The sequence below is a fragment of the Lytechinus variegatus genome, chromosome 18 (genome assembly GCF_018143015.1).
Source record: "Lytechinus variegatus isolate NC3 chromosome 18, Lvar_3.0, whole genome shotgun sequence".
NCBI classification, from domain to species: Eukaryota; Metazoa; Echinodermata; class Echinoidea; order Temnopleuroida; family Toxopneustidae; genus Lytechinus; species Lytechinus variegatus.
Window position 1 is genome coordinate 5,319,069 of NC_054757.1, and position 14,472 is coordinate 5,333,540.

The 14,472-nt window shown below is 38.1% G+C and overlaps 1 protein-coding gene across 1 annotated transcript in view; it reads right to left on the reverse strand.

The window, feature by feature from the left end:
- Window positions 1–7,878, reverse strand: part of LOC121431579 — a 53,496-nt gene extending 45,618 nt beyond the window's left edge. The window contains exon 1 of the mRNA XM_041629123.1: window positions 7,714–7,878. The gene's annotated coding sequence lies outside the window, so the exon portion shown is untranslated. The remainder of the gene's footprint in view (window positions 1–7,713) is intronic.
- Window positions 7,879–14,472: the final 6,594 nt, after the last annotated feature.

A 14,472-nucleotide genomic window follows, 5' to 3' on the forward strand; every position in this document is an offset into this window, starting at 1 on the left:
CATCACACCCTTCGACATTTCACTTGTCCAAGTGATTATTTTCATGGTGTATTATTTCCACTGGCGTAAATCCGTGTTGATGGGTGGGGGAATGACTGAATTTTTTTGGCATTTCTTTTTTGCAATCATGTTATTAGATATGCAAGGAATTGTCATTGATATGTCCACAGTGGCGTACCGTGGGTCACGGCATTGTGGGGGCACCAGCATATTTTTTTAATCACTGAGTTAGCGCGCGAAGCACGCTCAGTTGCCAGTTATACTGACCTAATAGAGACATTTTAAGGACAATGTCATTAAACGGATATGTATCTCACTGATCAAATAATGCGAGCGCGAAGCGCAAGCTGAACTTTTTTCATATTCACACCTTAAAAGGGACATTATAATCAAATTCGTGTAATCATAATCGGTACCTGTCTTGCTAAACAATGCGAGCGCCAAGCGCGAGCTCAAATTTTCGTATATTTTGACCCCAAACAGCGAGATTTAAGGAATGTATTTTAGGAATCCATTAAGAGTATGCATATCTCACCATAGTCATCTAATGCGAGAGCCAAGTGCTTGCTGATTTTATTAGAATTACATCTGAACACATGAAACACTTTTTGTAGTCATTGCAATCATGATTATCATACGCATCTCAATATTTAAATATTGCGAGCGCGAAGCGCGAGCTGAAAATTAAGATAATTCATACCTGAAGTGGGGCATTTTAAGGTTTCTTTGTAGGAATTAACTAGGACCATACGTATTTCATTGACCAAATGATGCGAGCGCAAAGCGCGAGCTGAAATTTTTTTATATTCAGATCAGAAGAAGGGACATTTTAAGGACCGATTTTAGGAATTCATGAAGAGCAGACATATCTCACCAATCCACTAATGCGAACGTAATCACGGACAGGACATGTTTCATATATAAAAGAAGACCTGAACATGGGACAATCACCGTTTGAGTCATGTAAAAGAAGCACATGTCACTACATAAAAAAATGATAACTCAAGTGCTAGGAAATATATTTGGCTTATACTGACTTGAAACGGGATGTTTTAGTACAACAGGATTATATATCTCGTTAAACAGACAATGCGAGCACCAGGAACAATGAAGACGTAGGCCCAGGCAAATTATGTTTCATAAAGTTATGATAAAATGTTTCTTATGTAATGTAACATAACATAATCATAATATAAAATAACATGATAATGAATAATATTTTCTTCTTTTCCACTACGTTTCCTTTCTCCCTCTTTTCTCCTTTTCCCGTTTTTTATTTGGTCAGGGGGTATGTGCCCCCATGTCAACCCATATTTACGCCACTGTATGTCCATATGGCAAATACGCCTTCAATATTATTATCTTTTTTACCCCATGATGGTGTAATGGTTTTATTAGAGATTACATTCAATTTGTATGATATTCCATCTTAATCCCTTCCCAAAGACCCTAACATTGATGAATTGGAAGAAACGGGGGTTTCTCTTCAATGCTATAATAAGGACATAAATATTTCGTTCGGAAATAGTGAACTGGCTCTTTTTATGCATTTTATGATTCAATAATATTGTTTTATTTGTTAAGCGGTATTTTAGGAAGAATTTTCACCAATAAATCAATTATCTCTTGAGATTTTTTTCATTTCTTTCGTAAAAAGTGGGGGGATGTTTGTACAGGCCATCCCCCCCCCTCGAAAAGTGGGGGGGGGGTATATCCCCCATCCCCCGGGATTCACACCAGTGCTATTTCGTAATGAATTCATTAAACGTGATGAGTAAGGGTTAAAATGGCGCCATAAAATTTGTTTTCTAACTTAGGTAATACATTGGTACTATCTTCAGTAGATTTGAAATCATTCTCACCCTTGCGAGTCTTGTGTTATTAATTGAGGGAATGGTTCATCGAACCCACAAGCGCTGTCACTCGGGGAAAAAATGAAAGGTAATACAAAAAATTTTGATATGAATAGTTTATTTTGCATTATTCTTCATTTCATATGAATCTGACTTCCTATGTTCAGACCCGGCGTACATTTTTTTTTAATTTCTCAAACTGGCATTTAATGACCAATTTTCGTGGTTTCATGAAATATGGAATCTATTAAAGCAAATAAAAATGAACACACTAGATTTATGTTATTAATCAAAACAGGTAATTACGTCAGCAGATACCCATAGTTAATGTTATGTTTTCCATCGTACTTGGTTTGACTTAAGCACGGTTCAAACATTATTGATGGGAATGCATTACCCTTAGCCAACTATATACCACATCATATGACGTGCATCAAAATGTTGTGTAAGCTGTTGATATGTCGTGAACATGCATGACTTTAAACTCATTAATAAATTTGATCGTTGTTTTGCGTCGGAGCAAAAGATACTAATTACTAATGTGCTAGGCGGGAAACCTTCGATAGAATATTATTAGTATATTAATAATATTGGTGCATCTGCACATCACGAATTCAAACACTAAGCGTGTTGAATTTTACCATTATTTATTGCGCAAATCGAATCTTCTTAAAAATCATATAGGTTTTCGCTTAATAAATTGTGGGCATTTTTCAAGGGTGACGAGGGAGGAGGAGGAGAAGAAGGGGAGAGGGGGTCAGGGAGGGGGTAGAAAGAACGAATATCTGTAAAAAAATAATCTCCAGAATTTTGAATCTGGGATTTATTCTAACCTTTTCTTTGAGTCTCAACTTTTTAATTTGATTTTAAATCTCTCCCATTTTTCTACGAAGAAGTGTGTCAGACCAAAAGTAGGCCTATTTGATAATTGCCCATCGTACCAGCCGGGAAACGCAATGCGTTGCTACCCCTATACTCGAAAAATTGCCCCTTCCTCTCCACCATCTCCTTGTAAGATCACCCCCGCAATACCCTCCATCGATCCTCATCCCGACATTCAAGAGCTGATTACCCTCGCCGCCTTATTTTGGCAGTCCCGGTAGTTATGGATGGAACGTGTATGTTAGCCTGAGCGAAAAGTAGAGCGAGAATAACTGTTAATTACACCCGGGCTCTCAGGGGATAATGTAATTGCCTGCCTCGCTTGCGATCGCCAGAAAAAAAGCCATATGTCCACTCGCTCTTTCCCTTTCTCTATATGAAATAGTCCCTGATGAATTAAGGACTAGGAGTAATGCATCGACCGAACGCAACTTCTTTGCCAGTGTCCATATTTACTTCTCAAACATCGTCTTATTTCACCCATCCTTCAAAGAACGTCGCTTCTTGGGCCTAGTTCCCCCTTTCCGTGACAGGTTGATAATAAAACTAGTTCCCTTTTATATATACTTTCCTTGCTCGTACGTCTTAAAATGATCTCCTTAGATATCCTAGATACGGCGATAAAAAACTGTTGTGTTTTGATGTGGGGGAAAATTCTGTATTATTCAGAAATAGCTTCCATCGACAAAATTGAGCATGAGTATTGATTGAGTAATGATTAGATTTAGAAACGCTGTCATTTAAGACTCGGCAAGCAGACAGACTGAAAGGGCTTTAAGGCTGGTTCCACTGGCTGACGGACACAAACACGTACTCATAACGGACATAGCTGACAAGCAAAGTTTCTAGGTGGCTCCATCCGTTTTCATCCGCTCCGGACAATGGACACAATGGGCGAACAATGAAATCACAGTGGAGCATATGAAACGCGTATGCAAGGAGTACACAACGGATACATAACGTTTTTCCAACGGATGGCAAGATTCTTTTCAGTTTTACATCCTCTCTGCATCCGTAAGTGCAAAGAGTGAAATATGTTTCGGTTAACTCCATTCAAGCGTTACCATTGGTTCAAAGTTTTGGTCGTAACCTGAGAAAAACATTAAATTCCTCGACAAGCATTCACTATGTCACTGGAATACAGACTCAAGAGTTGTTTTTAGCCACCAAAGCAAGCTATTCGTCTGCTCATTGAAATGTAATGTAAAATTATGACACTCTTGAAACGGTATTCATGTAGTCATTGGATCCATCGTGTTGACTCCTCTTTTTTTAAACCTTTGATATCTTTAAATTAAAAATAGCTAGCATGCCATACACGTCTCAAAAGTACGATGACCATTTATAGGGGGGAGTATTTATCGAGGCGTACATTGCTATATGAAAACCATACGCGAGATAAATGACGTGATACCCATCCTAAATAACATCACCAGCTAGGGACTGGCTATCCAACGTTCATGGGATAATTTTTGTCAGATTTCTCCCCCACACCCAAATAACCAAACCGCTTATTTCGCAGAATTGTACGCACAAAACATCGTTTAATCCCTTCCTCTCATTCTCCATGTACCAAACTTATGCAACTTTAGTGCATGCTAGGGCTGGCGCCACGGGGATAGGCTATACGGGTGACAACCGCCTATGCATTTTTTTTTTCAGTTATCAGAATGAGGACGGGAGAAAAAAAAGAGTGGGTAAGTTAGAAAAAAATATATAATAACACTTAGGCGATAGAGAAAAACTTGGTTATACATGGAGAACTATAAAACACCCCCTTTTTTCATTGAGAAATAGTGATGTTACGTTTTGACCCTCTTTCCCTCAATATCGAAATGCCTTGCACCGCCCCTAAATCAATGCTCTCGGAGCCATCCAGTCACATCGTTTAATATCTGATACCCCCGTACTCTTCCCGCAAATATATGACCATCTCGGCACGAATATCAATACAATCATCTCCTTTCTCTATGGCTATTTACCTCTCAAATATGATATATCCTTTTCTGACTCGGGGAGACAGCCAATTGCAAGTAGTTGAAGAGCACCGGTGGAAATTTCAATGGGTTGATTTGCGACTTGGCAATATCTTCTTGATCAGCGTTACGATTAATCAAATTCTTTTGCACGACGGTGATGTTTTTTTCGGGATATTACTTTTTAGTTGGAAGGGGGGGGGGCATGTCGAGGAGACCACGTGTGACATGTAAAGGTTAAAGGGGTTTATACACGCACACTGTTAGAAAATTTATCCTTAAAATAAAAGAAGATCATGCAGCAGAGTCTCGAGAACACCTGTAATCTTACCAGATTGCGTAATCTTACAGGAAATTGGTATTTGGTGCATGGAATCTTACAAATTTCCTTGAATAAAACACCCTTTTCCCCTTTTTAAACAGACCTGTTCTATAAAATTGCAGAAAATCCATGTTTTGTGAACTTACAGAATGATTCTGTTATTGCTTTCTGCAAAATCTTCTCTTTTTTCTTAAAATTAGTTTTTTTAACAGTGCATTATGTGCCACTCTCTGTAGTTAAAAAGGGTTGAAATTAAACTTAAATCAAGCAATAATAGATCCATTTCAATAATCAATTTTATCTGATAATTTTTTTATTGAAATAATGGTGATTACATTTTTAAGTTCATTTTCACTACTTGATTTGCTTGTCTTATATGCCTCTTATACTGCAAAAACACCGGTATTGATTTAACACCAGTCCGGTATCTTTATCGGTCCACACCAGAGAGGTGTTGGAACAACACCAGATAAGAATCAAACCGATATTGGTTTAACACTAATTCGTGTTGCTTAAATGCCACATTGGTGTTAGCCTAACACCAAACTGATGTTGTTACAACACCTCTCTGGTGTGGACCGATATAGATTCCAAGCTGGTGTTAAATTAACACCGGCGTTTTCCAGCGCACTTTGTCATGTATTTTACTTTGAAATACTAGTAGCTGTGTCCTTTGGTGAGGATTTTTTTTAACACTTTAAATGTCGATTTATTATGCGTGATTTCCCTTCCCCTCGCCATGTTCATGTGGGTGGAATTGTCAGTCACTTGGTTATAAAATGGTCTATAAATACTTGAGATGCAAATGTCACGGATCGCTTCAAAGATGAGAAGATTCATCTCTTGGTATTTGAGTTCATCGTATTGCATCAGTCATCGAGGTGGTTAGGAGAAGGGGTAGGTGTTGGGGTGCAGGATGGTGTTACATCTGGTAAATGTGTTAAGTGCGGTGTTGATTTAACACCAGCCTGGAATCTATATATGTCCACACCAGAGAAGTGTTAAACAACATCGGTTTGATTCCAAACCGGTATTGTTACAATACTTCTCTGGTGTGGAAATGTAGATTCCGATCTGGTGTTAAATCAACACCAGAGTTTTTGCAGTGTAAATCTGGTAAATGTGTAAAGTGCGGTGTTGGTGCGTCATTTTTCTTTATCGGTTTGGTCGCTGCCCGTATTGTATTACGTGTAGATGGGAAATAATGAAAATATGATAACGACGACGACGACGAAGAAGTAGATGATGGTGATAATGATGATAATGATGATGATGAAGAAGGTGATGATGAATAAAAGGGGAACAAATATGATATGAAGAAGAAGAAGAAGACGTAAAAGAGAAGAAGAATGATAATACACTCTACACTCTAATTTGACTCGGAATGGCCTTCTAACGAGCGACTTGTTCAGTGATGACAAAAATAATTACGTTAAAGGGCAATCAGCGAAAGTTTCATCATACACTGTAAAAACTGTGGTATTAAAACTGACACCAGTTGGTGTTAATAGAGGACCACGCCTAAGGTGTTCAAATTACAGTGTAGAGATTGAACATAACACCAAAAGTGTAAATGTATGATCCAAAGGTGTTGCAATAACTCCTAAAGGTGTTAAACTAACACTGTCAATTTAACGGTGTACAATAACTCGTGTGTCCTCGTTGTACACCGGTTAACACCACAGTGCTTGCTGTGTAATCATTGTCGCGAGCTCTCAAATAATAAATGTCACCCATTCTTTTTTACGAATATATTGAGCCACGTGTGACGCCACCAATGGGCATGAGTAGAGATATTCGGTATTCGAAAAAGCTGACAAGTGCCCCCTTCATATTCAGATAGAATCAACATGGCCTTGAGAAGCGGCTAAAGCAACCCCAAGAGTTTTTAGGGGGTGCTGCGTGTTTTATTTACAACATATATCGACCCCCGGAAATCAGGATGACAAGCCCCTCCCCCCCCACAAAAAAAGGGTAAAAAGTTTATTGCTCCAAAATGACGATTTGGGAGTGGTATTTTTTTAGCTTGTCATTTTTTTGTTAGAACGGCAATCCCCTTGAACAAAACCGCAGCACCCCCTGTATAATAAAAATCGTTCGCATGGCCCTAAAAATCAATTGTTTTATTCAATAATCTAATCAGAATTATCCTTAGAATAAACAGTTATATTGCAAATTTTACCCATAATTATTGGATTTCTGACTAACTCCTCCACAAACGTGTGTTTGAGGATAAACTCTTTGATACTGTATATTTCGACAATGAATTCACTATTAGTCAATACACATTCTTTGATTTATCAAACTTGATACAGGTTTTGAGTTAAAATATAACCATCTCATCTCATTTGTGTAAGTTATTTAATATAGTGTTGTACCGATTCAACTCTAATTTGGATTCCCTCCATCCCTCCTTCCCTCCCTTCCTTCCTCTTTCCCGCCTTCAACAATGATTTTGCCATGTAATTTCCTTAAAAATGAAATCAAGTAAAACAAAAAAATCCGAAACACTAAACACACACCAAGCTCAGTGAGATCTACCTTGTTTAAACATGCTTTGCCAGGCTTTTAGAACGAAACCTCAAAACGCTTAAATAAGATCTTGAAAATGAAAAGAAAACACGATGGCGAATCCCAACCAAAACCAAGGAACAAAAACAAATCGTGTCGACGTACTCACCCTGAAAGACGCAAGTAAAATCCACCGTGGGGGAAAAGGCGCCAATTAAACACAGTAACAACTTGGCAAGCTGGTAGCAGGTGTCCTATATGCTCGCCGTACCTATGTCAGTAGAATATTGCAGAGCAGCGTTAGAAGTACGGCTGTTATCATCTGTTGGTCGCTATCGAGTGTGATGATCTAACGTATCGACGATGAAACGATATCATTTCGCGGCGCCTTTTTGGAGGTTGTAGAGATCGTCTGCGCGCGGAAGGCGTGCGTTCGCTCCAATGCTTGATATATAGGAGTGATTTTTTTTACTCTCAGAAGTACGTGATGGTATACCACGTAGTTGCTTATGTTATGGAAGGGTAAAAGTGTGGAAGGGGGGGGGGTGGTATGAACACGGATTAGCGGTGCCTCTACATCCCCTTTTCTTTTTCATTTCCCCCTTCCTTTCATTTGTCACTCTTTCATGGGGGGGGTTATCTTTGATATTGAAAAAAAAATCGCAATATCATAAGCAAATTGAGATTCAGAATTATTTACAAGTCAATACGCAGTTTTTCCTCTTGGATTGTACATACATACCTTTTAATCGGACAGTGTTTGGTGAACGTTTTATCATTCAAGTGCTTTGGAAAAAAAAGCAATGTACCATGATGATTTAAATACGTCATATGTTTAAATTGTACAACACTGTCAGAAATGAATAGCATATTTTCTTTAACATGTTTAAGGGAAATTCATTTAAACTTGGCCCCATTTTACTTCAGATGAATGCAGACTGCATTAAGTTCACTTCGTGTCAGCCTACCTTTCTCCTATGTTTACAATCGATTTCAAGTCAAACGATCGGAAATTGATTTGCCTTGCTCCACAGGCGATAACTGATCATGACCTGGATGTACGGATTCACTGGTATGGCGAGATCAGCGTACCATTCAAACGCTGTACGATGAAGATACATTCATCTATTTTCTCCCCACCCCTTTCTCTGTATCTCCTATTATGTTCGCCATCTTAGGCGTTTTTAAACTCTTTCTTTTTCTATCTTTATTATTTTCTGTGCCACACTCACACCAGCGAAATTCACTCCTGGGGCCAGTTTCAGCAAGTCAAAAAGCCAAGCGCAAGTCCCGGATACTCGCTTTTGATTGGTTGAAAACAAGATGTGTTTGATTTTGGGGGGTTGCAAGTGATTGCATCAATTTCTGCAACGGACCCCAGATCGAGCAAAGCTATGGCGTTAATTCACACAACATATACCATCGCGAGGTTTGGAGTCTGTTTCGTTGGCTTGACTTATTTTTAGCATCATCTTCTTCTCCATGTTCATCTCCGGCCGTTTCATCTTCTTATTACTATCAATATTTCCATCTCCATTTCTTCCTTTCTTCATTATAAAAAAAAACCTATTTTACTCATCAGAATGAAGAAAATAAAAGTAAAATAGATACTATTGACAATGTATTGTTTGTTATCCGTTATCATAGACGGCGGAAGCGCGGGGGGGGGGCGTATCCCCCCTAATTTTTTATTTTTATTTTTTTGATGATAACTTTTTTTTTGCTTGTCAAACAATTTGGTGGTTCCTCTATGGAATTTTGGTACGTGGATAACCTTTTTTTTTAATTTGTTTTTGCTTGTCAAAAAATTTAGGTGGCCCCCCTAAATCCTTTGGCTTCCGCCGCCAATGTCTGTTATAGATAATCTTTTAAAGCTAGTTTAGTGCTAGACCAAAAGCTTCGGTCTCTGTTCATTGGTTGTTCCGCTGAGCTATGTTGGCTCCATTCACCAACATAGGGAAACTTTTTGTTGATAACTTTTTTTTTGCTTGTCAAACAATTTGGTGGTTCCTCCCTGGAATTTTGGTACGTGGATAACCTTTTGGGTTTTTTCGTTTTTTTTTGCTTGTCAAAAAATTTAGATGGTCCCCCTAGAATTTTTGGCTTCCGCCGCCAATGTCCGTTATAGATAATATTTTAATGCTAGTTTAGTGCTAGACTAAAAGCTTCGGTCTCTGTTCATTGGTAGTTCTGCTGAGTTATGTTGGCTCCACTCACAAACATAGAGAAATTTTAATATGTAAACAAAAATCATGTCTCAAATCTCCTCCAAACAGACGGATTTCAGCTGTCAAGTTTAGTGCTACTTTTACAGATTACACATACACTGCAAAACACCGGTGTTAATTAAACACCAGCCTGGTATCTATACCGGAAAACGGAAAAAAACAAGAGAGGTGTTGAAACTACACCAGTTTGTGGTTAGGCTAACACCAATTTGACGTTTAAGCAACATCATTTAGTGTTCAACCATAGAATCAAAGCGATATTGCAATATCGGTTTGATTCTAAACTGGTGTTGTTTTAACACTTCTCTGGGGTTTTCCAATATAGATACCAGGCTGATGTTAAATTAACACTGACTTTTTGCAGTGTACTTACTCTCAGTTACCTACTGTTGCCGTGGGAGTTTTGGGATAGTATAACCCTTTCTCGAACTCTATGCTTTATTATCTGATCTTTTTTTTTAGGATAGATAGTCGGTTTCATCAAAGATATTCGAGGAGCGTTCCGCTAGATTTTACCCCCATTAACGGAGAAATCTCAATAAGGGGTGGGTTGATGAAAGTTCAAGCTAAAATCAGAGACTCTGATCTTGATAATTGCAACTTGAGCGCTTCTGGCGATCTAAGGGTGGAATCCACACTTAACTCGTACACAGCAAAAACTGTGGTGTTAACCATTGTACATAGAGGACCACACCAGTTATTTTACACCGGTGTTAAATTGGTGGTGTTAGTTTTACACATATAGGTGTTATTACAACAGCTCTTGTTGTTACATTTACACTCTTTGGTGTTATGTTTAACTCTTTGCTCGCCAAGGACCTAATATCTCCTCTGCCACATTAATTTTAAGGTGCAACCCAAAGAGGGGTTTTGCATGGACTTATGCTAATTAAGCTCCCAATATCTTTTGATTGGTTTATTGTAAAGAAAAGCTTTGTGTGTACACTGTACAATGCGATGCACATAGGCCTACCACTATTGTGCATGAGTGCACATGGACAATAGACTTAATTTAATGCACTCTGTGTGAACTGTGACTTGAGTCGTCCTTGGCGGTCCACTGTATGTGACTCTAGTCGTCCGTGGCGGGCAAAGAGTTAATCTCTAGGGTGTAATTTTAACACCTCAGGGTGTGGTCCTCTATTAACACCAATTGGTGTCAGTTTTAACACCGCAGTTTTTACAGTGTATCATTAATTATTTATACTACACTCTAGAAATATTGGGTAAAAGTGCTCCATGAGGATATGTGTCCAACCAACATTGTTCATTGCTTTTGGGGTAATTTTATATATCCCGTGTGATGAAAATTTTGCCCATTCTAAAGTAATTGCCGCTTATTTTGTTCAACCTTACTGGACAATATATGCTTCCCGCATAGGGTAAAATACTTCCCCAAATTGTATAATTACCCTCGTGGTTGTAACAATTTTACCCAATTTTTTTTACAGTGTAGAAGAAACATAATAAAAGATCAAGTTCATCCCGCTTCAGGTGATTTAAAGGGGGAAAAAAGTTGAGTGAAAATTCAGAATTTAATAACACTGAAAATTCATCAATATCGGATGTGAAATTGTAAATAAGAACGTATAAGTTCCGCTTATTGGCACAGTGCAGCAATAAACCTATTTGAGTCGATAAACAATTGGAAAAGCAGGGGCCCGTTGCAGAAAGAGTTGCGTTTAAATGCAACCCCCCTAAAAACAAACAATCGCCAGTCCCAAATGCGCGCTGTTGATCGGTTGAAAATCGAGTTGCGCATGATTTTTAGAGTTGCGATTGATTGCAATTCTTTCTGCAACGGGCCCCAGATCAAATATCAAAATTAGTTAGGAATAACAATAATCCGACATGCTCCAGGTGGACTCGAACATGTTTTTCTATTACATGATAAAGAGAGAATGTTTTTGTTCATATGTGGTACGAAATAATGAAATGAAACGAAAATAAATAGTGTGTGACGTCATCTGTTCCATTGACAGAAAAGTGTGATATATTTTAGTTAACTTTTATGAAGCCATTTTGTTCGATGGGTATGACATCAATAATACCACTTTCAGACAATTTCCATATTGCTATACCGGTGCATAAAAATATGTCCAGATATAGGCCTATGCAATTCATATACACTTCTTGGAAAGAAAAAAAATCTATCGATTAATTGTAAACTCTACCAAAAAGTAAAGAAAATAAATAACAGACGACTTTTAGGAAAGCAGTACGCCAATTACGTGAATAATGAATTGTATTATTGTGATTATGCTTTTGACTAAACCCCCCATATGTGTTTCAGTCAATACTAATTTTTCATTAAAATCATACATCTTTCCCTTTTTTCACTCTAATATTTTGCATGTACTTTATTTGGACATCGAAATTATCATTATTTTTTAGTTTTGATTAGGTGGGGAGTAGATTCAATTTATTCATTCGCCCCTTCCCCGTTTTTTATCCATTCTACCCTCGCCCTCATCTCGGACGTCAGACCCTTCTCCATTTCTCTAATTCACTCTTCTCCCATATCGTCATTCTTATTATCGCCTTCGATCGATTTCTCCCGTAGTTCATTAGTGAAAATATTGCATATCCTGCCCTGTTCCTCTGGGACCGTCACGGCGTGGCGCATCTTCGCTTCTCCTCATCTTCCGTCCTTCAACGGAATAAAACAGAGAGAAGATAAATTCCGGGCCGCTCTAATTTCCAAGTTTTTTCCGACGGAAACATGCACAATTCTTTGTTTTTAACGGGATTGGTTACAGTCCCAAGACAGTAGATTGCACTCTTTGGGTTTCAATGACTATCCGATCTCCATCTTTTATCAATTCCTCTTTCCATCTATCCATCCCTTTTCATTTCTTGTCTCTCGTCTCTCCTTTATAATTTTGACCATCTCTCTTAAAGGACAAGTCAACCCCAACAAAAACTTGATTTGAATAAAAAGAGAAAAACTCAACAAGCACAACACTGAAAATTTCATCAAAATCGGCTGTAAAATAAGAAAGTTATGGCATTTTAAATATTTGCTTCATTTCACAAAACAGTTTTATGCAGATGAGGAACTGATGACATCACCCACTCACTATTTCTTTTGTATTTTATTATATGAAATATAAAAAATATATTTTTTTTTCTCGTCATTGTCATGTGAAATAAAGTTTTATCCCTCCCTGCACACGTGGAATTCCAATAATTTTAACATTTTGTACTTCAGGCAAGGAGGTCCTAATCCTCAAATTCGTAAAAATTGAAATATTGTATGATTCAAACAATAAAAAACAAAAAGAAATAGTGGGTGATTGACATCATCGACTCTCTCATTTGAATGTAACTGGCTCGTTCATATAACTATTTTGTTATTGAAAATAAGCGAAAATTTGAAATGTCATAACTTTCTTATTTTACATCCGATTTTGATGAAATTTTCAGCATTGTGCTTGCATGGTTTTTCTCTATTGATTAAAATCAATATTTTTTCTGAAGTGGACTTGACCTTTAACTTCCTTATCCTCCCCATTAATTTTCAGTTACACTGTGGCAAAACCGACACCGAATCGCAAAAAAAACCTATTACCGGTCGCAGGCGCGTACGCAGGATTTTTGAAATGGGGGGGTTTCGAGCTGATTTTTTTTTTAAATCTCCCGCCCAGTCTCTAAAAAGTGATGAGCGGGGGGGGGGGGGGGGGGAGGTGATGATTTTTTTTTCTTTTTTTTTCAGCGCTGCAAATAAGACAATAACATTTAAGTGGGGATGGGTATGTAACAGTGCGGTCATGACCCGCGAGCGAGCAGAAATGTTCTCGTTTTTGCGTTGAAAACATAACCTTTTTGTCAATAGTTTGTTGGTATCATAGTCGATGCTACATGTCCTTCGGATCGTAGCACTCATGATATGGCTAACCGCGTAGCCAGGATTTCATTTTGGAGGGGGCGGTAAATGCACGCGAAGCGTGCCAACACTTACAGAGCGCGCGAAGCGCGCTCCCTAGGGGGTGGGTGCAGGGAGGGGGAGTTTCCCCTCCCGCGCAAAGCGCGAATCTTTTAGTGTTTCATAAATTAAAATGAAAAGGAGCCGTTTCTCTTGTCTCTAGTACCTCCAATTCGGTTGAATGTATTGCGATTTTGAACCTTGTTTTCAAAAGTGATTGTAAACGCACAAAAGAGGTATACAATGGAGGAAATTAAAATGATAATAACTCCGCGCGAAGCGCGGAAGCTAAAGTGATTTATCAATTTTTCTTGCCATAAAAAGGGTCCCGAGAATAGGGTATTCTCAAAGATATATTGAAACTTTCTTTGGAAAGATCAGATTTGATTACAAACAATTTAGCATCAGTGCATATTTTTAACTCGCAAAACAGAGGAGAAGATTGGTAGAGGAAGATATTCCTCCCCGCGATGAGCAATGAAACTCTGAAATTTCAAAGGGCGGACGTTTCATCAAATGTAGATATCTCTAATACCCAATCGTCTCTAATTCAATTGATTTTCTAAGATTATTGAACTTCATTACAAGGAAAATAGTGCGCATAAAGTTGAAACTTCTGTGATTTATTGAAATTATCTATCTATATAATAAAGGATGATTAATTTTTTTTTTTACTTATCCTGAAGCGCTTCATTTAGAATATAAAGAAACTTAAGTGTCATTCAAAATTTCAAACTGAGGGCGCAAAAAAGGACAGGAGATGAATGTATACAGG